The sequence below is a fragment of the Triturus cristatus genome, chromosome 2_2 (genome assembly GCF_964204655.1).
Source record: "Triturus cristatus chromosome 2_2, aTriCri1.1, whole genome shotgun sequence".
Lineage (NCBI taxonomy): Eukaryota > Metazoa > Chordata > Amphibia > Caudata > Salamandridae > Triturus > Triturus cristatus.
The window spans coordinates 1,047,099,140-1,047,126,498 of NC_140582.1; positions in this window are offsets into that span (position 1 = coordinate 1,047,099,140).

Sequence of the window (27,359 nt, forward strand, 5' to 3'; positions counted from 1 at the left end):
TAATAAGGCATGGATAAGGGGTCCGTGCTGAATGTGGGCACCGTGGGAAGTTAAATAACCTCTCTCTCGCCACAGCACGCCGAAGTCATGTACCACTCCGAATGCATAACGTGAATCAGTGTATATGTTGACTTTTTTATTTGTGGCTTGAATACAGGCTTGTGTCAGAGCGATGAGCTCTGCGGCTTGAGCTGACAATGTATTTATGCGATTAGTTTCAATGACTTCAGTATCTGTTGTGACTGCGTAAGCGGCCACTAACTCTCCTGTACTAGTTCTCATACATGAACCATCTACATACAACGTCAGGTCTGGGTCTGACAATGGGACATCGGTTAAGTCTTGTCTAGGTTTCGTCGTTATTGTAATAACTTCAATACAGTCATGTGCTAGTGGGTCTGTTCCAATCACAGGTAAAAGTGTGGCAGGATTCAATGTGTTACAACGTCTGATTTCTATATGTGGCTGAAACAATGTCAGTTCGTACCCAGTGAGTCGCGCAATAGTTAAATGTTGTGTTTGTGTTCTATTCACAAGAACCTCTACTGCATGTGGTACTTGAGCTGTCAATGGATGTCCTAACACTATGGCATCGCTTTGTCTGATTGCTAAAGCTGTCGCTGCCACTGATTTCAGACACGCAGGCAAAGCCTGAGCTACGGGATCTAATGTACTAGAAAAATAAGCACATGGTTTGTGTGCTCCTGCTTGTTCCTGTGTGAGTACTGACAAGGCAGTACCTTCGCGTTCTGTAACAAAGAGTGTAAACTGTTTATTGTAACATGGCGTTGCTAAAACAGGTGCTTGACATAAAGCTTTCTTTAAGCTTTCAAAAGCTTGTGTATGTTCCTGAGTCCAAGGGAGAACAGTCGATGTGGCTGCCTCCTGTGTTGTCAACTGAATTAGTGGTTTTGCTAGAAATGCATACTGAGGGATCCACTGCCTACAATATGAAGTGAGGCCTATGAAAGCCCGTACCTCCTTTTGTGTCTTGGGTATTGGCATGTTAGCTATTAACTGAATGCGGTCAGGTGTAAGCTGCCTTCCCTCCTTGGACAGCGAGTGTCCAAGATAAACAACTCGCTGGACACAGAATTGCAGCTTAGAAGGGGACACCTTGTGCCCCTTTTCGGCTAGAAATTTTAAAACTGTCAGTGATGCTTTCTCACATTCGGGTTCGCTTCTCGCGGTGATCAGCAGATCATCGACATATTGAAGCAGAGCAGTGTTAACTGGCATGTGGATACTGTCGAGTTCTCGTTTCAGTGCTTGGCTATAGATGCTGGGGCTTTCTGTAAATCCTTGAGGTGCGCGTGAGAATTTAAAGCTACGTCCATTTAAACTAAATCCGAACAAATATTGGCTTTCCGGATCTATTGGGACGCTGAAAAAGGCATTCTTGAGATCAATTACAGTAAAGAATGTTGCTTCGGAATCAATAGCTGTCAGTAATGACGAGATATCTGGGACCACAGGGAATTGTGGCAAAATGCATTTGTTTAATTCGCGCAGATCAATAACCAGTCGATATACTGGCGGGGCCTTTGGATCTGTTCGTTTAAGAATCGGAATTATCGGTGAATTACATACATTGGAGTCTGTTTCCACAACCACTCCTTGGGCAATGAGCTCGTCAATGATTTGTAGTAAAGCCACTACAGCATCTGGTGGTAACTTGTATTGTCGCATTCGTGGTAGTACCACTCCTGCCTTTAGTGTGACTCGATATGGTGTAATATTCATGCAACCAACATCCGTAGGGCCTTGTGCCCATAGATGTGTAGGTAAAGTCTGCAGTCGGGGATCCATGTCTCTAGACACATAGTGACCTTTAAAATCACGTAAAAACAATCTTACTCCTTCCGGAGAGCAACATATTATAGCTCCTAGAGCTTTCAGTGTTTTTATTCCTAACAAGTTTTCTGGACATGATTTAGTAAGCAATAAATCTGTAGTTCGGGTCAAAGGTCCTATCGTAAGTGGAAGAGGCTGTGACACTTCATTAACAATAGGTTTTCCTGAAAAACCAAGGGAAATATTCTGAGAGCCTGAGAGGGGTGCCCCTGGAACTTCACTACGTTTTATGGTTGTTCGACTTGCCCCTGTATCGAGTAAAAATTTTCTGTCTTGGCCTAATAATTCACTATGTACATAAGGTCCTTCTTGATCTACAGGGATCTCGATAAGGGGTAAGTCAACTTCCCTCTCTAGGCTGGTTCATGCGTATCGCTGGTAATCAGGATAGTCGTACTGTGCGGTCTGGTACAGTTGTCGTGTCGTGGTTTGTGTGGCAGCAACGGGCAGCGCTGGTGCAGCTGGCACAAACTGTATAGACTGTGGTGGAGCTGGCATGGACTGTGCATGCTGCGGGGCTCCTTGTTCATTCTGATCCTGTCTAGGTGGCCGTGGTCTTTCTTTTGTATTACCTATGGCGATATTATGTTTCAAAACTGGACAATCGTGTACGTAATGACCTGGCTTTTTACAATAATTGCATGTCCCTTTTACAGGTCCTGTTGGATCACTGGAATGTGTCGTACCCTTTTTATGTCCTTCAGCTGGAACTGTCTGGGAAACTAGCATTTTCATTTTCGTGTCTTTCATGCGTCTATGTTCATGTTCTTGTTCCTCTCTAATTCTATTGTGATGGTATTGTAACATTTGTAACATTTGTGATGGAGTGTTACCTTGCCATGTACTCTCGAATTTTAATACTCTATTCTTCACTTGAGGCAAGGCATTTTCTACTAATTTGGTCACAAACAGATGTGGGTATGATTCGCTACTTGCTTTTATGCCACTATTTATACCAAAACATTTTTCAAATCGGGCATAGTAATCACTAGTGTCTTCATCTTGCTTTTGTTTACAGGCCGAAATTGTACCCCAATCTTCCTTTTTCGTAGTTAATAAACGTGGCAGTACCTGTACTAGTAAACCTGGTAGTGCTTTAGTTTTATCCCCCAGTCCTGCTCCTGCAGTTCGGGCCTTTTCTTCTGCTTCTAATGCTGACCAGTCTATCTTTTGGTCTCCTACCTCCCACTCTTTTTCCCTTAGTTTTTCATAAATGCCAGGAGGCATTAATACCTTTAATATTGTCATAATATCGGGATAGGTATACTCTCCCATGAGTAACATGTCTTTAATTTCTCGGTGAAAACCCGCTGGGTCTTTGTCATGACTGGGTACCACTTTCTTCATTTCTAACAATTCTATTTTCGATATGGGCGTATATACAAATACACGTTTAAACTCATTGTCCTCGCCTTTTATTGGGTGCACTTCTCGTAAGGGATTCTGTCTATCCATGTAATACGTGGTTCTTTCCTTGATGGGTAATGAGACATGTTCTGAACATACAAAAAGAATATACTGCTTTCTTGATTCTAGAATTTCTTTAATTAATTTAGTACCTGAACCTCTCCATCTATTCATGAGCAATTCAGTCAATATGTCAGGTAAGGGACCAGGGTCCGAATGCTGACTCTGATATAGTATAAGGAGTTGTTGAATCATATAAATCCCAGCTAAACGCTGTTCATCTGGGGTGAGATTCAAAAATGTGCGTGCTACTGTATCGTCACTATACTTTCCGGGACTGTCAATCCAATGGACAGCTGACCTGGCTAAATCTTGTTCATCCATAGAATCGAGAAAATGATAACCCCTTCGTTCTCGGAGTAATTTGTCAGCTGCTTGGAATGAATGCTCGTTAGACCTTATATTAATTATAGGTGTTTGGAAATTCCTGTTATTATCTGGACATATCGGACGTATCGGGTCAATAAGACATCTATTACTATTACGAGATCTTCCTCTACCCACATAGGCTATGGTGTCTGACTGTCCTGTGGACAGTCCTGATCCTTCTTCCTCGTTTTGTTCGGACTGGTCTACCGCTAATCTCTCTTCATGTGAACGTTCTATTTCTTTACGGATCTTTCGGCACATGGCTACTATACAATTTTGCTTATCATGTCTACCTTCTGATATATTCTGGCTCCATCTAGTAAGAATTTGCATTGCTTCCAGGTCTACCCCCGGTCGGTCTTGATTTCTGATCACACAATTTATGAGGAAACGTAACAGTTCCCCCTGTATCTCCACTTTCTGGTATTCCATAGCTCTGTTAATACATTCAGAATCTCGCCCTGTTTGGACAAAATGGTATATATTATCTAGATGCGCAGTCATTCCTGGTAACTTCCCTAAATACACTGCGGCTCGTCTGATACGTAATGATGCCATGATCATTTCGTCCTCTTTGCCGGGCACAGGGTCATATCTACAATCTACAAGAAGTTCCTTAAGCGTACGGGCATTTATGAGTTTGGGGGTACGTGAATGTGCTGGCTCTTGAAAGGTAAGTTTATTTATTCTGGGTGGCGTAGAAAAAAAGTTGCTAGCACCTCCCGTAGCCCCATCTGGGGTATCGGGCGTGAAAGGATTCGTTGAACGCGATACAGCAACTATAGGTGTGGACACAGCTATAGAAGTATCTGCAGGAACAGATATAGAAACAGATGTGCTTGCCGGAACTTGTGACAGGATTTGTTGCTGTAGAGGTACAGATACTGGGTCTTGGCGTTGAACCTCCCTGGCAGGCGGTCTATGTGGGGCGGAATTAGCATACTCGGGAGCTGCGTCATCTAAATATGAGGAAAGAAAAACATCTTCTGCGGTTCTAGGATGTCCCTTAGGATGTGCTTTTATTGGAAATAATGGGGTTGGCAAGTCTTTTGGTATCTCTGGAGTAGCCTTAGGTAATCCTTCGGCCAGAAGGGGATACATACCATTCATAAGGGTATTTCTTTGTCTGTCTACTTGTTCTGATTTCACTCGGATACCTTCTTCAATTAATAGATTTTCTCGAACTTTATTTGAATTCTCTCTATTTCTCTCTTCCTGTCGGAGGGCTTTTTCTGTACGTCTATGAGATTCTTTACGCCATAACTCAACGGCGTCTTTCTGTGACTGTCTGACTTTCCTTTTCCATAACTCTTCCTCTACTTTCATGATGCACTCTGCATCCCAGGTTCCCGCTGTGGGCCACCTCTGACTTTCTGGTAATTCCTTGGTGTAGTCTACCCATAAATCAAGAAATAATATAGCGTCTAAGCCATGTTTATGATACATGAAGTACCCTGGAGTGTCCCTAGGAGGAATAGGAACGGCTTCTTCGAGTACCCCTTTTCTTGTTGTGATCTGTCTTAATTTTGAAAAGAGCGGCATATTGAAAACTGATCTGATACTTGAATTTGAACAAACTAAATACAGTAAACACGATAATGAACAGTCATTCGCACCACAATATGCAGAACGTACTTAAAACATTTAACATTTAACATTTACCTGAACAATCAATAATGATGACGATCTAAGGAAAACTTAATCACTAAACATAATACTCGACATTAACTGAATCATTCTGAATTATATACTTGATATACTAGATATACTGCTAGACAGTACAGATACACTGCTAAAACAGTGCAGACCGGATTTGTGTACCCAAACCCGTCTTGACCGGCACAACCTATGTGCACGTCAGAATGCCTCCCCAGTAATGGTACTCACCGGGTAGCTCGGAAACGGAAGGCCTCGGAAACTGAACTGAACTTGAACCGGACTGGACTCGACTCGAACACTGCGGAGACTGGACTCGACTTGGGACTTCGGAAACTGGTGGGCCTCTGTATACCTCGGATCTTGCTCTCTCAGCTAGGCTCTGGTCGGGATACTTCGCACTTCTCACCGCCTCGTCTGGGTGTTGATCGCAGCCTCAGTCGCCCCCGCTTGACCGGAGGGAGATACAGGAAATCCTGCTGGTACGCGTTATTGTCCGTCCAGCTGTGGCAGGAGACCGGGCCTGCAACTCACCGCCGGCGCGTGAGATGAGAAAGTGTCCCTATTCGGGCGCCATTCATGTGGTAAATAATTTAATTACCGGGACTTAATTTGATACAGAAACATAATAAAATAGCTCAGTAAATAAGAGGCAGAATCCGTGGTATTAGAGGTTCGGAATGGGCTTTATTCCAATGGTCGATTATAATCGGTTGCTCCAAGTTCCATCACCACGAAGGTTCAGGAAGTGAAGTACATACATTATTGACAATCAATTACTTTTATACAATAGGCATTACAGTGAAGCAAATACAAGAGGCGTAACAATTGATAGTGGTGATAATATGTTCGTGCGTAGCAAAAATAGGCGTAACTGGGAGTGATTTAAAGAACGTCATCAGATGTGATGTCATAAGAGGGTGGTTCTATGAAAGAATTTCGCAATGTCAGCAAAAATACTTGACAGAAATGCGCGCGCAGCAGCATGACGTGTGATTGACGTGCAACTAGGGGGTGAAGGGGACTTGACTTTTAGCTCTACATGTGGCGACAGAAGTCTGGAGGGTCAAGTCAACCTAATCCCAAATCATATCTAACATCCCATGTTTAGAGAACTATGTTATCCGAGAGAGAGGTCTCTTCGAGTAGAATCTTATTCTATACTGACTATACTGACCATTAGTGCGTGTACAAGCGTCTAAGTGTCTACACTGTATGCGAGGGCGGAAATCTTCCATAGCAAATAGGGCTATGAATTACTTTCATAAAGACAGAGAAGCCGGGCTTTTGCTCGGTAGCTGGAAGAATGTTTACTTAAACTACTAGACAGGAATGCATCGGGCAGGGAACGGAGCAGATAATTTCGGAGGTGAAATACAGTTTTTGGCAAGCAGCAGGCTGATGTCAGGCTTCGTGAGCCGCGCAGAGAATGAGACAAAGTTCATGGTCACAGATGCAGGCTCAGACTGGAGCTTTCAGAGGCAGAAGGCAAGAAGAGTTTGATGACAGAATCAGGGCCTACTTGCCTGGACTGTAAAATGGCATAAGTGAACTATATAAAGCCGATGGCCTTTCATACTTAGGAATGGAATATCCGGCCTATTCATGGCGGATCTGACAGAGGGCATGTTGACGGTGGACGCACATGTGTTTGCGTCTTCATAACTGGAACTGGAGGGAACATACATGTATTTGTGATTCATACATGAAACCGTTGGGGTCCAAGATAGGGGACATAACTGATCAGAAAAATCCATATTTCCACAGTATGCTCCATTTCCCTTTGTAATGACTGTTAACCAGTCGGTCTTTCAAATTTCGGGCTCTACGATATGTTATCATAGGGTGGTTACCAAAGATTTTACTCACAGTTTCATCCATTTGCAAGATCTTCCAATTTTTTTCTCAAAATCTTGCTTATTTTTTTGGCGTCATTTGAATAATCCATGATCATTCTTATAGGTTCAAAATCCAATTTAGTCTCTTGTTTGGGTTTCAGACATTCTTCTCTTGATTTGTCATCCGCTCGTTTCCAACATTTTTTGATCAGTGTTTTATTGTATTTTCTTATTTTGAATCTTTTTGCTGTTAATTGACTTTGATTCTTCCATTCATCCTGTTCTGTGCAGATCCTGCGGATCCTCAAAAATTCACCATAGGGTATACTAGCAATGAGTGAGGGTTGATGAAAACTAGTTGCTTCCAAAGTGGCATTAGTGGCTGTGGTTTTCCGATGTAGTGTGGTTTCAATTTGGCCATTTTTTATGTAAAGTTCTGTGTCCAGAAAGATCACTTTCTCATTGCTTATCTCATAGGTGAATTTGAGTTTTGCCATGCTGGAATTTAGAATCTGGAAGTATTCGCCAAATTCTGCTTTGGTTCCATCCCAAATTATGAGTAAATAGTCTATGAAACGCTTCCACATAATTATTTTATTAACATACTGATCATGTTGTGGGTGCCAGGCTACTTCTTTTTCCCACCAGCCCATCACTAATCAGTTTCTTTCATCGATTGGCCAGTTCTTGTTCAGCAGCTCTAATCCGGAGCCTGTAAAGGAGTATAAGGCCCTGGACTAGAGCAGATTTACACTGCTGCACCGTAAGTAGCTGCTTGGCAGAGGTGGTCTTTTCCATGGCTTGGAGCTTTATTGCTGTGTCTGCAGAGGGAAACACCGTTCCAAATTTCATGTCCAGTTTTGCGCTCAGAATTGAAGTTTTATCACTGGTTCCACAGAGGACTTGGCAATGTTTAGTATCAGTACTAGCTTGCAAAAGAGATAGATGCAGGGAGCCGTAGAAGCCTGGCCTCTTCCCCTGATGGAGCTTGGACGAGACAGTAGTCCAACTACAGGTATACTTGGTGACCCTGTTGTCTGAGGAGGGCAGCAACTGGTACTAGGCACTTTACGAAAATCTGGGGTGCTGATATGAGGTAGATGGGAGCACCTTGAATTGATAGCACTATCCGCTACTGAACAGCAGAGGTATCTCCTGTGTTTCTGGTGTATGAGGATGTGGAAATACACATCCTATAGATGCGGGAGGATCAGGTTATCTACTTCCAGAAGAGCTTCTTGCAGCATTACCACGGACAAATATTATTCAGGAACTTGCTCAGCTCCCATAGGTCTAAATTAGGCCTCCATTGACCTGTTTTATTTTTCATCAAAAAAGAATCTGGAATAAATCCTGGTTTGTCTGGGAATCTCGGGGCAGTTTCCATCGCTCCCTTAAGAATTTCCATTTGTAGCTCCCAACCACTAAAGATGTAAAGATGTTTCCTCTTGTGTAGGCAGACAAGTGGTTCTGTACAAGTGCACAATCTACTGAACCAATTGTTGCAATGTTATGGACACACACACACATATATATATATATATATATAAAGGTGGAAAACGTGAAAAGGGGGCAGGGAAGAGAGTTCCTGACCCTCTAGCCTTTGTCAGGGGGTCACAGAAGGACCCCCATGGGTGAAATAAACATTTTATTTTATTTTATAAAAATCGCAGGGTGCGCGCACGGTGAACGGTGCGCGCCGCGCATCGTGCCCCCAAAGCGGGCGCACGGTGTGCGCACGGTGAAAAACCTTAAAAAATATATATATATTAATAAATACATAAGTTAGCATTTAAAAAACCGTACAAATTCACTTAAAAAACCATAGGTTTCACACACGGTATAGTTAGGAATTAGCATTTAAAAAACCTTGCAAATTCACTTAAAAAACCATAGGTTTCACACAGGTTATAGTTAGGTGGACATTTCACTCGTAAAAAACCAATGAAATTCTCCCGTTATAGTTAGTTCAGATAACTATAACTCGCGTGACTGCCACTCTATCACAAGGATGATGTCATCAGTGATGTCATGAGGGATGCCACTGACCATGTCATGAGTGATGTAATATGTAACGTCATGAGCAGTGGATTGCGGGCACGCGAGTTATAGTTATCTGAACTAACTATAACGGGGGAATTTCATTGGTTTTTTACGAGTGAAATGTCCACCTAACTATAACCTGTGTGAAACCTATGGTTTTTTAAGTGAATATATATATATATATATATATATAAATATATATGTATATATACCCTTGTCTTTGGTTTCTGTTGGATATATGCTCCAGGTTGTATCTGGACTGTCGTGGAGGAAAATATGGTCAGCTCTGGCCTCCATATTGATTCAAACTTCCCCTGTATGCCTGGTATCTTCTTGAGCCATGAAAAGAAGCAGAGTTGGAATGTTGACATTGCAAAACTCAAACTGATTTTGCTGTGCTACTTTAATGTTTGACAGAGCATCATCCACATGTTTTTTGGTGCGATCTACATAAAAGCTCAGTGCTCTCTTAGGTTCCAAACCTGTGAGCCCCTCCCTCCTTCAAGAGATGAGGTGGAGCACAGAATGCAAGAAGGGTGATAACCTGCCTGACACAAAATTAAGTCACCACTTTTGGCAGAAATAAGCTCTGTCTTCAATACCAAGTTATCTGAGAAGAATTTGCATAAGGTGGGTTGACTGAAAGAGCCTAGAGCTCCCTCACATGCCCAGCCAATGTTTTGGCGATAAGAAAGACAGTTTCCAATATTAGAAGCCTTAAAGAAGAACTGTGCAGGGCTCAAAAGGGGTGCACATCAAAGAAGTGAGAAGTGAATTTGTTACCTTATTACATTTAATATGTGCTAACTTCTGATTGGGAGCAGGTAGGGATGTGCTATTAGCACTCAAATGAAATGCAATTTAAAATTCTCTTTAATGGGGAAGTTGGCTTTTAAGTTACAATTTTGAAAAAGGCCCTTTTAGAAAAGCTGGGCTTTTCTTGCCCAAACCAACTGTACCTTCCAGCTAGTGTCCTGGGTCACATGACTGTAAGGCTCTGCTATTGGGGAGTGTATTGCTTCCAGACAATTAGAACAAAGGAAGCCTAGGTGTGAGGGGATAGTTTCTTCTCGACAGTGTGGCTGTGCCCTGATTGCATTTCAAAGGACCCTGTCTGCAACACACACAAAGGAACTAAACACCAGGCCTCACCTTGATTTTGTCACTCTAGATAGTTAGGAGCCAGGGTCAGGGTAAGAGGAACAACTAACCAGAACATGTTTTGGGGTAGACCAGGGAATCCCCTCACACAGAGAACAAGACTAAGTAGAACATTTGAAATTCAGAACCACTCTTTAGAACACTCCTAGATCTGTGGCAGATTCAGAAGAATGACGGTCCTGCTGTCAGGATGACTGTCTTACTGTCTGAAGAAAGAATAATGGACCTGCTTGCCTTGATTCCAGGCCACCCATAGGGACTTGAGGGTCAGACCTCCTGTGTGAAGTACAGGACCCTGCACTTTGAGCCAAACAGTGACAGCATGCAACAATGTCAATAAGAAGCTCCATCGACAACCGGATCTTCGTGCTCCAGCGATGACTGGGTCTTTTCACTACAGCAATGACCATCCGCGACACTCAACCTTCTCCTCAGGCTGGCAGCCTCTTCCTCATAGTCCCCTTTAACGCTAACAGAACTCTTCGTGCCAGACTTCAGAAGGTATTTCTTCAGTGGGACTAACCTGGTCACTGTATCTGTCCTGCACTCCATCACAGTCAGAACTCGTGATTTGTCCTGGTTTTAGCATGACCAGATAACCGTGGGTGGCGATTTGTGCTTCTTGGTGCTATTTTCACAAAAACATTAAAATTTAATATCTCTTGTTTTACTGATTGTATTTTTGTCATTCTGGTATCAGCAGGGCCCCTGGAACCAGCTGGGGCTTCAAGGCCCAGGGGAAGCCTCCCCGGGCCCGCCGGACCCCGTTCAGGGCACTCTGCCACGTGGCAGGACCCAGGACGGACCCTGGGGTGGGGAGGCCGCCCTCCCCGGGGCCCTCAGGGGCCCCGGCCGGAGCTCCTGAACCCAGCCAAGCAAGGGGAGGCTCCCTGGGCACAACGGAACCCCGTCCCGGGCATTTGGCAGTGGCGCAGGCCGGGGGGTGGGGCCCAGAGCCGGAGCACCCGACCCAGAGCCCAGCAGGGCCCCTGGACCCAGCCCTGGCTCCAAGGCCTGGAGGCGCATGGGAAGCCTCCCTGGACCCGCCGGACCCCGTCCTGGGCACCCTGCCACGTGGCAGGACCCAGGACAGAGCCCGGGGTGGGGAGGCCGCCCTCGTGGGGGCCCTCAGGGGCCCCAGCCGGAGCTCCTGAACCCAGCCAAGCAAGGGGAGGCTCCCTGGGCACAACGGAACCCCGTCCCGGGCATTTGGCAGTGGTGTAGGCCGGGGGTGGGGCCCAGAGCCGGAGCCCCAGACCCAAGGGGGCCCCTGGACCCATCTGGGGCTCCCAGGCCCGTAGGCACAGGGGAAGCCTCCCCGAGCCCGCCGGCACCCTGCCATGCGACAGGACCCAGGATAGAACCCGGGGTGAGGAGGCCACCCTCCCCAGGGCCTCCTGGGGCCCCTGCCGGAGCTCCTGAACCCAGCCAAGCAAGGTGGAGGCTCCCCAGGCACAACGAAACCCTGTCCCGGGCCTTTGGCAGTGCCGCAGGCTGGGGGATGGGGCCCAGGGACGGAACCCCCGATCCGGGGCCCAGCGTGGCCCCTGGACCCAGCCGGGGTTCCCAGGCCCAGAGGCGCAGGGGAAGCCTCCCCGGGCCTGCCGGACCCCGTCCCGGGCACCCTGCCATGTGGCAGGACCCAGGACGGAGCCAGGGTTGGGGAGGCCGCCCTCCCCGGGGCTCTCAGGGGCCCAACCGGAGATCCTGAACCCAGCCAAGCAAGGGGAGGCTCCACGGCCACAACGGAACCCTGTCCCGGGCCTTTGGCAGTGCTGCAGGCCGAAGGATGGGGCCCAGGGCCGGAGCCCCTGACCCGGGGCCCAGCGGGGCCCCTGGTCCCAGCCGGGGCTCCCAGGCCCGGAGGCGCAGGGGAAGCCTCCCAGGGCCCGCCGGACTCCGTCCCAGGGCTGGGGCGGCATCCTAGCCCGTCCAGCTGCCGACTGAGGACTGCTAGGCCAAGAGGGGTCCCAGATTACCCTGTCCCTAGTAATCCGGAGGAAGGCTACCCCCCTTTCTGGTAACCCGCCAGGCTCAGGGGACCCTAGGCACAAATGTGCCCGACGTCCTGAAGCTCTAGCTGGGATCCGGGAGGCAAATAAGCCCTCATCGGGACTTCCAGGCCGGCCCGGCCATCTGGTCGCCCCATTGGAAAGCATAGTGCACGACCAGATGGCCGGGACCGAAAGGACTCCCATCTGCCCACCCCGAGGCTTCGTGCTAGGGTTCCCGCCTGCCCACGCAGGGCTCGGTGGCTCCGCTTCCTGGGGGCTCAGGGACCCCGGCTGGGACTCAAGCCCGGAGAAGGACCACCAGAGCTCTCGGGCCCGGACGCCCGGGGGATGACTGCCCGAGAACCATGGAGCCCGTCCCGGGCACTTTACCATGCCGCGGGCTGGAGGAGGGAGCCTCGGACACCTAGGGAGGTGTTGCCCGGGCATAGCCCATCTTGTCCCTGACAGAGAACCGCCAGCCCTGGAGGGGTGTCCCGGCATACCCTGCCCCTAGTAATCCGGAGGAAGGCTACCTCCCTTTCTGGTAACCCGCACGCACCGCAAGGCTCAGGGGACCCTAGACGTGAACGTGCCCGACCTCCTGGAGCCCTGGCTGGGATCCGGGAGGCAAATGAGCCCTCATCTGGACTTCCAGGCCAGCCCGGCCATCTGGTCACCCCATTGGAAAGCATTGCGTGTGACCAGATGGCAGAGGGGAGAGGTGCGACCAGATGGCCAGGACCGAAAGGACTCCCATCTGCCGACCCAGAGGCTTCGCGCCAGGGTTCCCGCCTGCACACGCAGGGCTCGGGGGTTCCGCTTCCCGTGGGCTCGGGAACCCCGGCCGGGACTCAAGCCTGGGGAAGGACCACCGGAGCTCTCGGGCCCGGACGCCAGGGGGATGACTGCCCGTGAACCATGGAGCCCGTCCCGGGCACTTTGTCACACCGCGGGCCGGAGAAGGGAGCCCCGGACGCCTAGGGAGGTGTTGTTCGGGCATAGCCCATCTGGTTCCCAGCAGAGAACCGCCAGCTCGGGAGGGGTGTCCTGGCATACCCTGCCCCTAGTAATCTGGAGGAAGGGTTCCCCCCTTTCTGGTAACCCGCGCGCACTGCAAGGCTCAGGAGACCCTAGGCGCGAACGTGCCCGACGTCCTGGAGCCCTGGCTGGGATCCGGGAGGCAAATGAGCCCTCATCAGGACTTCCAGGCCAGCCCAGCCATCTGGTCGCCCCATTGGAAAGCATTGCGCGCAACCAGATGGCCGAGGGGAGAGGTGCGACCTGATGGCCGGGACTGAAAAGACTCCCATCTGTCCAACCCCGAGCATTCACGCTAGGGTTCCCGCCTGGCCGCTCTGGGACTCTACTTCCCGGGGGCTCGGGGACCCCGGCTGGGGCTCAAGCCCGGAGAAGGACCACCAGAGCTCTCGGGCCCGGACGCCCGGGGGATGACTGCCCGAGAACCATGGAGCCCGTCCCGGGCACTTTGCCATGCCGCGGGCTGGAGGAGGGAGCCCCGGGCGCCTAGGGAGGTGTTGCCCGGGCATAGCCCATCTGGTCCCTGGCAGAGAACCGCCAGCCCTGGAGGGGTGTCCCGGCATACCCTGCCCCTAGTAATCCAGAGGAAGGCTACCTCCCTTTCTGGTAACCCGCACGCACCGCGAGCGTCAGGGGACCCTAGAAGCGAATGTGCCCTTCCTCCTGGAGCCCTGGCTGGGATCCGGGAGGCAAATGAGCCCTCATCTGGACTTCCAGGGAAGCCCGGCCATCTGGTCGTCCCATTGGAAAGCATTGCGTGCGACCAGATGGCCGAGGGAAAAGGTGCGACAAGATGGCCGTGACCGAAAGGACTCCCATCTGCCCACACCGAGCCTTCGCTGTAGGGCTCCCGCCTGCCCATGCATGCGGGGGCTCCACTTTCCGGAGGCTCGAGGACCCCGGCTGGGCCTCAGGCACAGGGAGGACCACCAGAGCTCCCGGGCCCGGACGCCCAGGGGAGGACTGCCCGGGACCGATGGAGCCCGTCCCGGGCACTTTGCCACGCCGTGGGCCGGAGGAGAGAGCCCCCGGAGGGAGGGGAGGTGTTGTCTGCGCATAGACCATCTGGTCCCCGGCAAAGAACCGCCAGCCCGGGGGTTGGTGTTCCGGCATACCCTGCCCCTACTAATCCGGAGGAAAGCCACCCCTCTTTCTGGGAACCCATGCGCACCGAGACACTCAGGGGACCCTAGGCTCGGACGCACCCGACCTCCTGGAGCCCTGGCTGAGATCGGGGAGGCGAATGAGCTCCCATCGGGACTTCCAGGGCAGCCCGGCCATCTGGTCGCCCAATTGGAAAGCATTGTGTGCAACCAGATGGCCGGGACCAAAAGGACTCCCATCTGCCCGCGCCGAGCCATAGCGGTAGGGCTCCCGCCTGCCCTTGCAGGGCTCGGGGCTCTGCACCAGGGACCCTTGACCCGGGCAGATGGACACTTGGCAGGCCGCAGGACGTGGGCTCCCAGGCCCTGACCGAAACTCAGGAGGCCCGGGGCCGGTCCCTGCTTCTCAACCCAGCCGGGCCGGGGAGATCGGGTAGCCTGCCCAAGCACGAGGGACCCCTGTCCCGGGCACACGGTCCCTCAGGTTGTGCGCTCGTTTTCCACAATCTTTTTCAAAATTCTGCTTAGTTGCGCTACGCAAAGTCCGCCCAGCCCTACTCAGGACGTGCGCTTGTTTTAGCAATGACACCTCATGTTTGACACTGCTTGGGGTATTAGATGCAATGATACGTCACCGCCAAGCCCGCGCAGGGCTGATCAAGTGCAGGTCTCGGAAAAAGTTCATTTGGTGCTCACAAGCAGGAATATGTACCGGTGAGTGTGTCTTTCGGATATTTATTACTTAAATGTGTCCTCTTACTTCAAATTCTGTAAATATATATATATATCTATATTTCATTAATCCACTCAGTGCGACTTTCCTGTGGTTATGCAAAAATTTGTATACCCACCCCATTTTGCATAATATTTTATTAATTAGATTCATTAATTAATTATAATCGAACTAATGGATTGGAGTGATATGGAAATAACTAATCAACCTTATTAATGATTGAAATACACGTGGGTTTTGCATCTGCATGGCTTAATTAATACATGAACTAAATTTCGTGCGCATACTAATGATAGACAATTAGAATATTGCATGATGTATGTTGCTTCTGTGATGTAATTGTGATTCGTGCTTTATTTAGTAAGTATAAACCGCATTGAGTGTTGCTTTTGGCTAGATAAATACACACAGATATGGGTATTAGCGAGGGAATAACATTTAATTAGTCATTTCTATGTGTTAATTACGTTTTTGTGTTTCTTTGCTTAAGTTGTCCATTTTGGCCTATCGAAAGATGGCTGCTTTTGGTGCCGAACCCGACTGCCAACGCTGAACAAGGCTTGGGTGAAGTGCGCCTGCGTTAAGATGAGCAACAATGGCCTCGTCCTGACCCCCAGGCAAGCTGTACTTATCAAGGTCGCACTGGGAATAGTGCCAACACTACAGACAAAAGACTTTCATTAAAAACCGGAACCAGCAAGTATGATGACACCATGGACTAAACCTTATGAGAACTTTGTAGGACGACCCCTGACTAGCCAATCAGAACAGTTTAAAACTCATTTTTGTTACATTTTGTTATTGAAATTATTATAAAAACCCATAGAATAGAGCGGTTGGGAGTCGCTCCTTCGATTTCCTGATGATATGCTGACGGAGAGGACGGTGACACTGCAGGACAGCTGTTAGCCTGAATCTTTGACGGACTGAATTATTGCCCAAACACCTGATGAACTGAACCTGCTAAAATTGATGGGCTTAGATTTGCGAGACTGCCAGATTTGACATAGAGGACGACTTTAGCCAGAATAGGTAAATATGAATGGCAACTTGATCAATGAATGATCTAATTTGCAATATTAATATAAATTTGGATTTGAACATCTACAGAAATGAATTGGGTTGTTTATTCATTAAAATGTGTTAATGAAAAGGTTAATTAGAGTATTAGAAATTCACTTACACCTACAACTAACTGATCCGTCCCGTTTATGAGGGGAATACCAAAGGTGAAATCTAGGGCCTAATGAGTATAAGAAGGTTGTGTAGATTTGTTGTTCATTAGGGTAAAAGTGGTATCGTTCCCCCTCATTTCCAGCGCTTGGAAGGATAATCACCTCTCGCACGGACTGATGGTGAGTGAATGTTGGTGTTATGGGCCCCACCAGCGAATGTATGGATAGTACGTGTATGTGAGATCTTTTGATCCGTGACGGTAGGGAGGGATTTTGCACTCCGCGCTGGAGCAGTTTTTCTGGTAGCCGTATGATGGTTGTAATTGTTTTGATTTAGTGATTATTGCTTGTACATTGCTTATTGATTTTGGTTATTGATTGGTATTGATTTATGTACTAACACTCTATGTTGAGTTGCGTTGAGATACGTTGTTTGCACGGCTTCTGGGATGTAGGAAGTCGGAAGTTTGTAACGGTTCCATAGTAGAGCAGAGGTAAGCGCTGCTCTCGGGAAAAACGGAATTGTTGTTGCCCTGTAGGTACACAGGGGAAACGTGTGACAATTGAAGATGTACGGCGCATTGCCTGGGTTCGATTCGGTAGCATCGTCGTGTGTTGCCATTAGAGACATTTATAGTGTGGGAGAAGTGTGTATGATAGCGAAGGTTACCTGTGAAGTTCTGGTCTTAGGTACCAGGGATCCAACTGGCATTCCGATAACGCTTATCACTGGAAAGGTAATAGGTACTCTCTGAGCTTGTTAGAAGGACAAAGGAGAGGTAAGCGCTGCTTTGTTAACGTATGTCATAATTCTGTAGTAGGACAGACTGTTCTCTGTTCTCGGGAAAGACAGGATTCTGTGTGAATGTACTACATTTTCTTGTGTGAATGTAAAGGCATTTGGGTTAATTGCGAAACTCTAGGTTTATTTCTCAGGAGCATTGGGTCTCCAACTATGTGTCCTAAATACTAGAGAAACAATTAGCTAATGCTTGTTAGAAGGGTGAAGTAGAGGGATGTGCTACTTTATCAACGGAAGTAATGATTCCGTAGTAGGGCAGAGGTAAGCGCTGCTCTCGGGAAAGACGGAATGCTGTTCTTTGGTTAGCGAAGCGGACAATGGAGACGTTTTTATGTTGTTACTAACAGAAGTATAGAAATTGAAACAAAAACTTACTGAGCAGATTTATAAAGGAGGGGTAGACAGAAGCAGGAGCAGGAGCTGCTGCAGCGGCTGCTGACGTCAGAACGACCGCGCTGGAATTGGACAGTCGGTCAGAACTATGAAACGACCCGGATTAGTGCGTTAGTGTACGCCGCGCTAGGATTGAAGGAAAATAGGGTGACAAAGACGTTCCTTATTGGTGCGTTAGTGTGAGTCGCGCTGGGATTTGAGGACTGTGACAGTGCTGTGATTGGATAGATTAGCGGTACAGTTGTCAAGAGGGAAAAGCGTTGCGCGAAAGACAAGAAAATGTATTACGACCCACCAGAGAAGGAGAAGAAAACATGGTTAGGAAGAATCAAGAGGTGGTTTAAGAAGGATAAACCAGTCAAGACTAGGGAAGGACAGTTACTTCCTCCACCGAAAACCCCTGCATCCTTTATGATTGCCAAATATGGGTATCATACTTGTATTTGGTAGGATAACTGGGTGAGATACACCAAGGACAACGAAGTATTAGCTTTTCCAGAGCATGGTTCATTTAATTTGGCTGTTTTAAGAAATTTGAGGGAAAGGATGATGAATTTGGAACCAAGACCTAGACCGACACAGTTTGAGGCTTTGACAGAATGGGAAGACGAAATGCATGAACGAGAAAGACAAAGAAGTGGTAGAGGATATAGGTACTGGTTTGGAAGACCATACGGACACGAAACGCATAGTGATTGAATGAAAAGATGGCGAGATGCGAGTATGACTGAGGGTGTGTTCCCTGTAAGAACTGTAGGAGAGAATGAAGGTCGAAAGTGTGCAGAAAAGAGGCATAATTTAGAATCGAGAGGGTATGGAGCGAATGAGTCTGAGGATGATGTTCTTGATGATATGTTCTATAAAAATCCACCACCGTATCGACCAGAACCAGAAATGTTAACTCCAAGTGCCCCAATGAGAGAAACAATGTGAATCATAAAATCTGAACCAGAATCCCTAAGTTTGAGTAAAAACAGTGGTACCAGGGATATAGAGAAAGAAAAACATTTGAAAGGAGAAGCTAGTCCAACTATAGCTTTAGATTGGCCTCAGAAAGGGAAATTTTGCATTCGAAGGAATCAACCTGTGTATGATAATTATTTTCTAGGTAATAGTGAGTGCCATGATACATATCGAATCATGGGTGGATGGGGATTCAAAGGTGGAAGAGATCCAGTCTTTCCTGGATTATATTTTATTTGCGGGAACAGGGCATATTATCGTTTGCCAGACCATTGGTATGGCACATGTTACGTAGGCCTGGTCTTTCCAAAAATCTTTCATATGGATAGAGGAGAAGATGGTGTACATAGCTTAAGTAATCATTTAGCTAGAACCAAGAGAGAATCTTGGGCAGAAATTGTAGGTGACATTTTTCAGGCATTGATACCAGCAGTGAGAATAACTCTGAATGCAAACAAAATTAGAAAATTGTCAACAGTAGTGGATCGCTTGTCAACAAGCACCGCTGGAGGATTTTTATTGGTTAACACTGAAATGGTTGCCATACGTGCTATGGTAATGCAAAATCGACTTGCCCTTGATATTTTATTGGCAAAAGAGGGTGGAGTCTGTGGAATGCTGAAAGTTCAACATTGTTGTACTTACATTCCTGATGAAAGCAAAGATCTGAAAACTTATATTAAGAATATTACTGAATTGCATGATGAACTTGCACCACTGGAGGTTAAAGGTGTTTGGGAAAGAATTGGAAAGAAATAGCTGCTATTAAGAATTACTTAGTAAAAATAGGTAGTACTCTTATAGGTAAAATATTGTTTCCATGAACATGTGTAATTTGCATAATTTTAGTGATAAGATTATGTTGTATGTGCTGTAGAAACAAGATAAATAATAAAAGAAAAAAAAGTGAAAATTCAAAAAGAAAAGATAAGAAACAAGAAAGAGAAATTGAGGAAATAGAATTGGAGGAGTGGAAGGAGAGTATGTATGAATCAGTAAAAAGAGAAGATGTAGGTGAAACCGAATTATGATTAAGAGCAAGAAAACATTTTAAAGATTCCGTAAGACAGAACAAAATTTTGGGTGGTGTGGTGATAAAATCACCAAAGGGGGGATTGCTGGAGCGGGTTATGCAAAAATTTGTATACCCACCCCATTTTGCATGATATTTTATTAATTAGATTTATTAATTAATTATAATCGAACTAATGGATTGGAGTGATGTGGAAATAACTAATCAACCTTATTAATGATTGAAATACACGTGGGTTTTGCATCTGCATGGCTTAATTAATACATGATCTAAATTTCGTACGCATACTAATGATAGACAATTAGAATATTGCATGATATATGTTGCTTCTGTGATGTAATTGTGATTCGTGCTTTATTTAGTAAGTATAAACCGCATTGAGTGTTGCTTTTGGCTAGATAAATACACACACATATGGGTATTAGCGAGGGAATAACATTTAATTAGTCATTTCTATGTATTAATTACGTTTTTGTGTTTCTTTGCTTAAGTTGTCCATTTTGGCCTATCGAAAGATGGCTGCCTTTGGTGCCTAACCCGACTGCCAACGTTGAACAAGACTTGGGTGAAGTGCGCCTGCGCTAAGATGAGCAACAATGGCCTCGTCCTGACCCCCAGGCAAGCTGTACTTATCAAGGTCGCACTGGGAATAGTGCCAACACTACAGACAAAAGACTTTCATTAAAAACCGGAACCAGCAAGTATGATGACACCATGGACTAAACCTTATGAGAACTTTGTAGGACGATCCCTGACTAGCCAATCAGAACAGTTTAAAACTCATTTTTGTTACATTTTGTTATTGAAATTATTATAAAAACCCATAGAACAGAGAGGTTGGGAGTCGCTCCTTCGATTTCCTGATGATATGCTGATGGAGAGGACGGTGACACTGCAGGACAGCTGTTAGCCTGAATCTTTGATGGACTGAATTATTGCCCAAACACCTGATGAACTGAACCTGCTAAAATTGATGGGCTTAGATTTGCGAGACTGCCAGATTTGACATAGAAGACGACTTTAGCCAGAATAGGTAAATATGAATGGCAACTTGATCAATGAATGATTTAATTTGCAATATTAATATAAATTTGGATTTGAACATCTACAGAAATGAATTGGGTTGTTTATTCATTAAAATGTGTTAATGAAAAGGTTAATTAGAGTATTAGAAATTCACTTAAACCTACAACTAACTGATCCGTCCCGTTTATGAGGGGAATACCAAAGGTGAAATCTAGGGCCTAATGAGTATAGGAAGGTTGTGTAGATTTGTTGCTCATTAGGGTAAAAGTGGTATCTTTCCCCCTCATTTCCTGCGCTTGGAAGGATAATCGCCTCTCGCACGGACTGATGGTGAGTGAATGTTGGTGTTATGGGCCCCACCAGCGAATGTATGGATAGTGCGTGTATGTGAGATCTTTTGGTCCGTGACGGTAGGGAGGGATTTTGCACTCCGCGCTGGAGCACAGCAGGAGGGGCGAGAGTATATATATGCACTCCCATCAGGCGCGTGACTCCGGTCGGACTGAGAGGGCTGCTCTACAGTTCTTGCATGGGAGCTCCTCGCAAATGCATCTGCTGTTTGCAATCCTCCGTCTGATAACGGATGGATTGGAAGGCCTGCACTGAAATTTGTGCGGAAACCACCACAGCAGAACTCGTTTCAGCCATCTTGTGTCTTCCCACAAGCTGTCCAGTTTCTTCCATCGATTGTCCAGTTCTTGTTCAGCAGCTCTAATCCGGAACCTGTAAAGGAGTATAAAGCCCTGGACCAGAGCAGATTTACACTGCCGGACCGTGAGTAGCTGCTTGGCAGAGGTGGTCTTTTCCATGGCTTGGAGCTTTATTGCTGTGTCTGCAGAGGGAAACACCGTTCCAAATGTCATGTCCAGTTTTGCGCTCAGAATTGAAGTTTTATCACTGGTTCCACAGAGGCCTTCGCAATGTTTAGTATCAGTACTAGCTTGCAAAAGAGATAGATGCAGGGAGCCGTAGAACCCTGGCCTCTTCCCCTGATGGAGCTTGGACGAGACAGTAGCCCAACTACAGGTATACTTGGTGACCCTGTTGTCTGAGGAGGGCAGCAACTGGTACTAAGCACTTTACGAAACTCTGGGGTGCGGATATGAGGCAGATGGGAGCACCTTGAATTGATAGCACTATCCGCTACTGAACAGCAGAGGTATCTCCTGTGTTTCTGGTGTATGAGGATGTGGAAATACACATCCTATAGATGCGGGAGGATCAGGTTATCTACTTCCAGAAGAGCTTCTTGCAGCATTACCATGGACAAATATTATTCAGGAACTTCCTCAGCTCCCATAGGTCTAAATTAGGCCTCCATTGACCTGTTTTATTTTTCATCAAAAAAGAATCTGGAATAAATCCTGGTTTGTCTGGGAATCTCGGGGCAGTTTCCATCGCTCCCTTAAGAATTTCCATTTGTAGCTCCCAACCACTAAAGATGTTTCCTCTTGTGTAGGCAGACAAGTGGTTCTGTACAAGTGCACAAGCTACTGAACCAACTGTTGCAATGTTAGGGACACACATATATATATATATATATATATATATATATATATATATATATATATATATATATATATATATATATATATATATATATATGTATGCAACGGGGGAGGGGGGAGACAAAAAGGCATAATTCTCCTCCTAACCTACTGATATCGGGGTGGGTGGCAGTTGTGAACAATCAATCTCTCTTTTGGTTGTTCTGGGACTGTGATTGAGTGGGCTTTCTCATTTGTCCAAAGACCTACCATACCCTTGTCTTTGGTTTCTGTTGGATATATGCTCCAGGTTGTATCTGGACTGTCGTGGAGGATAATATGGTCAGCTCTGGCCTCCATATTGATTCAAACTTCCCCTGTATGCCTGGTATCTTCTTGAGCCACGAAAAGAAGCAGAGTTGGAATGTTGACATTGCAAAACTCGAACTGATTTTGCTGTGCTACTTTAATGTTTAACAGAGCATCATCCACATGTTTTTTGGTGCGATCTACATAAAAGCTCAGTGCTCTCTTAGGTTCCAAACCTGTGAGCCCCTCCCTCCTTCAAGAGATGAGGTGGAGCACAGAATGCAAGAAGGGTGATAACCTGCCTGACACAAAATTAAGTCACTACTTTTGGCAGAAAGAAGAACTGTCTTCAATACCAAGTTATCTGAGAATAATTTGCATAAGGTGGGTTGACTGAAAGAGCCTAGAGCTCCTTCACATGCCCAGCCAATGTTTTGGCGATAAGAAAGACAGTTTCCAACATTAGAAGCCTTAAAGAAGAACTGTGCAGGGCACAAAAGGGGTGCACATCAAAGAAGTGAGAAGTGAATTTGTTACCTCATTACATTTAATATGTGCTAACTTCAGATTGGGAGCAGGTAGGGATGTGCTATTAGCACTCAAATGAAATTCAATTTAAAATTCCCTTTAATGGGGAAGTTGGCTTTTAAGTTACAATTTTGAAAAAGGCCCTTTTAGAAAAGCTGGGCTTTTCTTGCCAAAACCAACTGTACCTTCCAGCTAGTGTCCTGGGTCACATGACTGAAAGGCTCTGCTATTGGGGAGTGTATTGCTTCAAGACAATTAGAACAAAGGAAGCCTAGGTGTGAGGGGATAGTTTCTTCTCGACAGTGTGGCTGTGCCCTAATTGCATTTCAAAGGACCCTGTCTGCAACACACACAAAGGAACTAAACACCAGGCCTCAGCTTGATTTTGTCACTCTAGATAGTTAGGAGCCAGGGCCAGGATAAGAGGAACAACTAACCAGAACATGTTTTGGGGTAGACCAGGGAATCCCCTCACACAGAGAACAAGACCAAGTAGAACATTTGAAATTCAGAACCACTCTATAGAACACTCCTAGATCTGTGGAAGATTCAGAAGAATGACGGTCCTACTGTCAGGAGGACTGCCTTACTGTCTGAATAAAGAATAATGGACCTGCTTGCCTTGATTCCAGGTCACCCATAGGGACTTGAGGGTCAGACCTCCTGTGTGAAGTGCAGGACCCTGCACTTTGAGCCAAACAGTGACAGCATGCAAAAATGTCAATTATAAGCTCCATCGACAACCGAATCTTCATGCTCCAGCGATGACTGGGTCTTTGCACTACAGCAATGACCATCCGCGACACTCACCCTTCTCCTCAGGCTGGCAACCTCTTCCTCATAGTCCCCTTCAATGCTAACAGAACTCTTCGTGACAGACTTCAGAAGGTATTTCTTCAGTGGGACTAACCTGGTCACTGTATCTGTCCTGCACTCCATCACAGTCAGAACTCGTGATTTGCCCTGGTTTAGCATGACCAGATAACCGTGGGTGGCGATTTGTGCTTCTTGATGCTATTTTCACAAAAAGCATTCAAATTTAATATCTCTGGTTTTACTGATTGTATTTTTGTCATTCTGGTATCATTTTATTTATTAAGATTTACTATATTTTTGTAAATTGGTTTGGGATTTGTCTTGTGTTTTGTTTTCACTTTAGGACTGTTTTTGCGTTATATAAATACTTTAAACATTGGTACAAGGTTAAGGCTTAGTGCCATGCTACCACAGGACTAAGCACAGGTTAATTTAGAGACTTTGTGGTTCATCTTTGTGAGAAAGTGCCCTCTTTCTGCATGGTTGCCCCCACTTTTTACTGAATTGCTGATGTACTTTGACTAAGTGTGCCCTGGGCTTCTGCTAATCAGGTACCCAAGGCCTATGTTCTTTCCCTAAAACTGCATTGAAGCCTAAACCCAATTGGCATCCCTGGCCACAGGTCAGCCCTTGGTAAATGGTACCACGGGTACCCAGGGCACTGTGACCAGAGAAGGCCTCTAAGAGCTGCAGCACTTATTGTGTCACCCTTCGAGGTCCTGTACCACTACACTCACACACTGCCTTTGCAGGCTACGTGTTTTGGTGCAGAACAAAGTGAAGAGTCGACATGGCACACAACCCTGTGTGCCATGCCTACAACCCACTGCCCTGGCATAGATCAGTCACGCTCTAGCTGGGTGCACTATACCAGTGGTGAGGGTACTAGTGCATGAGCCCTGTACCCCTACAGTGTCTATTCTTAGACATTGTAAGTGCAGTGCTGCCATCAAGAGTATATGGTGCTGGGAGTTGGTCATAACGAACTCCACATCACCATAATGGCTACACTGAAAACTGAGAAGTTTGGTATCAAACTTCTCAGCACATTAAACCCACACTGATGCAAGTGTGGGATTTAATGAAAAATGCACACAGGGGGCATCTTAGAGATGCCCCCTGAAAACGAACCCACCTCTAGTGTGCTGGCTGAGTGGCTGCTTTCAGCTGCCACCCCCAGACATGTTTCTGGACCCCTTGGCCGAGAGCCTGCGGCTCTCTGGGGCCTGAAACAATGCACATCCTGGGACGAGGTGCCAAGCCTCCTCCCCCAGGATGGGCAGGGTTCATGAAGGGGAAGCTTCAAAGGCTTGCCGCCTTTGTGAGCTTCACCAGGCCAATTACTGCTTTCAGCAACTGGTCCCCACTGGTTCTGACCCCCACTTTCGGCGAGAGAACAGGTGGAAAAAACAAGTGAGGAAGAGAGATGTGCTCACCTCTGCCAACTCGACCCCTCAGGTGGGGGAGGTGAGGTGAAGCACAACTCTCAGTCCAAGCCATCTTGAAGATGGGGGTACTCAGCCAACCAGGGACAGGCACATGCCCCCCTCCCACTGGAGGGTGGCATAATAGGGGGTGTACCCACTCCAGGGAAGGGACCCATTGGTCCCTGCCTTTTACCTACCTGTAACGCCCCTAAATCTAGTATTTAGGCCCCCCCCTGAACCTTGCTTCCTCAGATCCAGACAAGAAACAAGAAGAAAAGAAGGACCGAACAGCCGTGCAGCAGCTAACAAGAGGAAGACCCCACTGACTTGGCCCCAACCCTACCGGCCTGTCTCCCCCTCGAACCTGCTCCTGCGAAATCCTGGTGTGTCCTGCAGCCAGCAACCTCAAAAACTCCTTCCAAAGACTGCTTCTCCTGTGAACACCGGATTTGTTCAACTGCAACCTCTGGCAGCAGGCGGAGACCGCGAATCCGCCACACTCTGCACCCGCCGTCTATGGCCTGAGCTCAAGTGGGTAAACACCACGAGGAGGTCACCCCGGCGACCCCTGACCTGCCTCAAGCCTCCAGCCGACACCTGCAGCCTAAATCCAGAAGGCCCCCCTAACCGTGACCAGGAGCTGGGAAGAAGCTCCGACCCCAAAAGACACCTCTGCACCCGACGCCCCATGGCCTTGTGTGCCCAACCCGACGGCGCCTAACCAACCCTTAACTTCCCAACTTACCCGTGGTGGTCGCACCCAGAAGTCCTTCGTCTCCCTGCCTGCAGTGCATTTGCAAACCGGAGTTTCTCCATAGAAAACAACAGGGCGCCCGACGTCGAAACAGCACTCTGCACCCGGCCGCCCCAGTGCCACTGAGGGTGCACCTTTTGTACTACTTTGTTCCCCATTTGCCCTGACCTAAACCCTAGGAGCTTTGCTCCCACAACCCAGTGGCCTGCTTGCCAGCAGCCTCCAGCCGGAGGCCCCATATCCCCATTGTATAACACTGGGCCTCAACACTCTGCACCCGGCCGCACTAGTGCTGCTGAGGGTGTAACAAGAGTGCATCACTGACCCTAGGGGACCCCCGAGTCTACTGCCAGAACCTCAACTCCAAAGACCGATTACTTAAAACCGATAACCATATTTTCCTCCATAGGATTACATTGACTGTTTTTCTGTGAAAAGTTTCTCAATGTAGAGTTTGAGAAACTAAAGAAATCCTTTAAAATCCTTTAAAATTGCATAATCTAACAAAAACGATTTTACTTACCTGTTTTCGGGAAATGTCCCAGAGTAGTATCTAGGTATACTACTCTGTGTAAGCCTAGTAATCTCAAAGGTTACGTACCTACTATTTTACTAAAAAGCCTATTCAAGTCTATGTACTGCATTTAATAAGTATTGCAATTCTCTGCATCCATACTGTAAATCAAATCAAAGCGCATATACTACTGTAAAGTACTTATTGCTTACCTGTGCCATGCTTGCTTGGTTCTAGAAAATAAAATAACTAAAAGAATATTTTTATACAAAAACAATTGGTCTGAAGTTCAGTCTTTTGAGTGTGTGAATTCATTTGCTGACTGAGTGTGTACAACAAATGCTTAACACTGTTCTCTGATACTGCTTTACTGCTCGACCACACTACCACAAATAGAGATTAAGGTTCTATCTAATTTTACCTCTGCCTACCTTTGGGGTTCCACGGGACTCTGTGCACACTATACATCACTTTGGTATAGGATATACAGAGCCATCTTCCTACGACCCTGACTAGGATTGTAGCTTCCACCCCTCCCAACCAGTAACCCAATTTCTGACAGTCAGCTTGATTGCAGGACAGATGCTCATGCCCATGAGTTCTGTGTATCACACTCTCCTGGCCCAATCTGGTGCTACCAGGATGATTTGGGACCAGTCGTTCCCGACTGCAGAACTCTGGGCAGGAAAGGCAGCGGCAGGAAGGCACACACACGAGTCCCAAGCTTCACTCTAAGCAGAATGTGTCTAAGAGAGCCTTCTTTGGAAATCCAATGTGCAGCAGTGCTCACATTTAGCATTTTTGGTGGTGGCAAGAAGATCGAGCCAAATGTTTCCCCATTGATGGAAGACACCCTGCGCCATCTACGGACCTGCC